Source organism: Lathyrus oleraceus, chromosome 7 (assembly GCF_024323335.1).
Source record: "Lathyrus oleraceus cultivar Zhongwan6 chromosome 7, CAAS_Psat_ZW6_1.0, whole genome shotgun sequence".
Taxonomy (NCBI): Eukaryota; Viridiplantae; Streptophyta; class Magnoliopsida; order Fabales; family Fabaceae; genus Lathyrus; species Lathyrus oleraceus.
The window spans coordinates 178,523,585-178,527,217 of record NC_066585.1 but is presented as its reverse complement, the minus strand read 5'-3'; the positions used below and the strand labels follow the sequence as shown (position 1 = coordinate 178,527,217).

The window sequence follows — 3,633 nt, the reverse complement described above, 5'->3', positions numbered from 1 at the left end:
TATCATATTTTTGGACTCGATTTAATTAAATTATATTATTATTTGTTTCAATTTATTTCATATTATTCGATATTACGTGGTATTTTCCCTTCTATTTGTCTCAGGTAACTTATTTGAAGCATAAGTGAAAAAGGAAGAAAAGGGGGTGCAAAAAGACGATGAAAGCAAATTCCACTAAAGCCCAGCCCACAATTACAAGCCAGAAGCGCTGAAGCTGTGACGACCGCCACACAAGGTGTGACGAGCGTCACGCCCCCTGCTAAGTGTTACGAGCGTAACACAAGGTGTGACGAGCGTCACACCCCCATTCCTATATTTTTGGGTTTGACGCGTAACAGAAGCAACGGAAGAACGTTCCTCCTCTTTCTTCGCTTGACCAATTGACGTGAGAAAGCTACCAAAGGGAAACAGTTACAAATGAGAGTAATATAAATAGAGTCAAAGATCCAACCCTGCAGCTCTCTCGGTCTCGCTTCTTTTTCCGCCGTGGAAGCATTTACAACATTAATTTTCTACAGCTTTCTATTATTAGCAATTTTTATTTCATTTTCTTTTCCAGTCAATTTTCAGAGCACTTAATTAATTTTTCACACAATAGTTTCTACACCGGAAATTATTGTGTATCTTTTACTGGATCTAACCTTACGTTAGATCATGGTATTTTATTCCTTTGCTTTTATTTTCCTGTCCGATTGAAGATTGCAAGAACAAATCCAACCGGTCTGTGATGGAGTGTTCAAGATTCCTATTAATTATTCAGGTTCTTTAATTTATTGTTTTAACTTATATATGCTCTGCATTACTGTTTATTTATATTGTTTGCCTGATATGGTTTTATTTAAGCATGATAATTGTTCAGACCTGTTTAGCATGTCCGGCTAATTAATTTAGATATCGGTATGTAAAGTAAGCGGAATAAGGAATCAAAACTAAGTTGGTTTAATTTTATTTAAAATTAAAGTCACTCTTTTCATGGTCGCAATTTACAGAGTTAATACCAAGGTTTTTGTACGAAAGTAAAAGACATAAAGAAGTTAAAATCAATAGAACGACGGTTTGAGTTTTTAACTGGACAGTGTAAATTGGACATTAATTCTAAATCAGGGCGAAAGCAATTTTTAGAGTTAATTAAATTCTAATCTTTTTCAAAAAGTATTTTTAAAGGTTGAATGTGAGGACGAAAGTTAAGCATTTAAGTTTAATTATATAATCTAAGTCAATAGAGCGAGAGTTTGAGACGAGGGTGTTTAAACGGATATTATTTTAATGAAAAGAGTTTCTATAGATTCTGTTGTTTTCAAAAAGTGATTTTGGATTTAACTAATAAGTGACAGCTACGTTAACATAAAGTCATAGTCTATTCAACAGAGCGAGAGTTTGAGATAAGACTTTTAAATCAATAGTGTCTACTGAAAAGATTTATTTTAAAAACCAAGAAACCAACGAAGATTTGATTCCCTAATTACGACGAACTACATACCGATATCCGCTTAATTGATATTTAAATTAGATCCAATATTAGTTTTACTTTTCCCCCTAATCATCAAAGTATCATCCGCCTTAGTTTTACGAAGTAACCTTAGAAAAACGATATATCGATTATCTGGAAATCCTACCGAGGATCCAAACCTTCATTTATCCGTATTTGTCCAATACGCTGATACTATTAAAGCTAATGGTGTCACTTCAGAGGCGATTCGACTTCGTCTTTTTCCCTTCTCGTTAAGAGATAAAGCTAGAAGATGGCTTCAGTCTCTTCCTTCCAACTCAGTCACCACATGGAATGAGTTGAAGAAAGTTTTTCTTGCTCGATATTTTCCTCCAAGCAAAACAGCTATGTTGAGAGCCCAGATAAATGGATTTAAACAGAAAGATAACGAGTCTCTTTTCTAAGCATGGGAAAGATACAAAGACATGATGAGAATTTGTCCACACCATGGTTTAGAGGGCTGGTTAGTAATTCATACCTTCTATAATGCTCTCTTATACAACACAAGGTTAACAATAGACGCCGCCACAGGTGGTGCGCTTATGGATAAAACTTACGCCGATGCTTATCAAGTTATCGAGAGCATGGCCCAAAACCATTATCAGTGGGGAAGCGACCGAACAATGGTAGAGAAACCTTAAACGAAAAGTGGCATGTACGAGATAAGTAGCCTTGATCATGTTAATGCGAAAGTGGATGCTCTGGCCCAGAAAATTGAAAGTTTAAATGTATCACCTCCAGCCACCGTGGTTGCCGCAACTCAAAATTGCGAAGTCTGTGGAATCCAAGGTCACACTCCTGCAGATTGTCAACTCCTAACAGGAATCCAAGCAGAGTAAGTGAATTATGCTCAAGGAAATCCCTACTCGCATACCTATAACTCAAACTGGAAGAACCATCCTAATTTTTCATATAAGAGCAATAATGCTTTATACGCACCAGGACAAGCTCCCAGTCAAGCCCCAGCTATACCCCCTGGATATCAAAAGCCGACCCCATCCACACCTAACAATAATGTTCCTAGGAAATCCAACTTGAAAATCATGATGGAGAACTTCATAGCTTCTCAACAGCAAACCAATAAAGATTTCTTAAACCAGAATGTACACACTAGCAAACGAATTAAACAACTAGCAAGTAAAGTAGATGCCCTGGCTATCCATAACAAAATGCTGGAAACACAAATATCACAAGTAGCTCAACAACAAGCGCCTACCGCTGCCCCAACTGGTACATTTCCTGGACAACCCCAACCTAATCCGAAAAGCCACGCTCATGCAATCATATTGAGAAGTGGAACAGAGGTAGAAGGACTGTCTGATCCAAGAACTGAAAACCAAAACTCTAAAAAGTCAAATGAGGAAGAAAATAAACCTAAGGAAAAGGAGGAGAGTAATAAGGAAACCGTAGAAAATAAAGAACCTTATGTACCTCCACCACCTTATAAACCACCTATCCCTTACCCTCAAAGGCTTATTAAAACCAAAGATGCGGGCCAATTTAAAAAATTTGTTGACTTACTGAAACAATTAAACGTCACAATTCCTTTTACAGAAGCTATTACGCAGATGCCCTCATATGCTAAGTTCTTAAAAGAAATTCTTTCTAATAAAAGGAAACTTGAAGAGAGCGAAACCGTTACACTCATTGCTGAATGCAGCGCTATAATCCAGAATATGCCTCCTAAACTTAAAGATCCTGGTAGTTTCTCTATACCCTGTCACATAGGAAAATTTGTCATAGACAAAGCTCTATGCGATTTAGGATCCGTTATCAGTGTTATGCCTTTATCCATATGCAAGAAACTGGAAATGGGAGAATTAAGACCAACTAAAATGTCTGTGCAATTAGCAGATCGTTCCGTTAGATATCCTGTAGGAATTCTTGAAAACGTTCCCGTGCGCATAGGTCAATTCTACATTCCAACCGATTTTATAATCATGGACATAAGAGAAGATGAAGTTACACCCATTATATTGGGAAGACCATTCTTAGCAACCGCCGGTGCTATCATAGACGTAAAACAAGGACGACTCACTTTCGAAGTAGGAGAAGAGAAAATTGAGTTCATTCTTTCCCAATTTTTGAAAGCACCTGCAATAGACGACACATGTTACTTCATGGATATCATCGATGAATGCATA

The 3,633-nt window shown here is 37.1% G+C and overlaps 1 non-coding gene across 1 annotated transcript; it reads right to left on the bottom strand.

Moving 5' to 3' along the window:
* Positions 1-1,836: 1,836 nt before the first annotated feature.
* Positions 1,837-1,943, bottom strand: LOC127109324 (small nucleolar RNA R71). The gene has a single exon (XR_007796638.1). It is a non-coding gene; the product is annotated as a small nucleolar RNA R71 (small nucleolar RNA).
* Between the last annotated feature and the right edge of the window lie 1,690 nt (positions 1,944-3,633).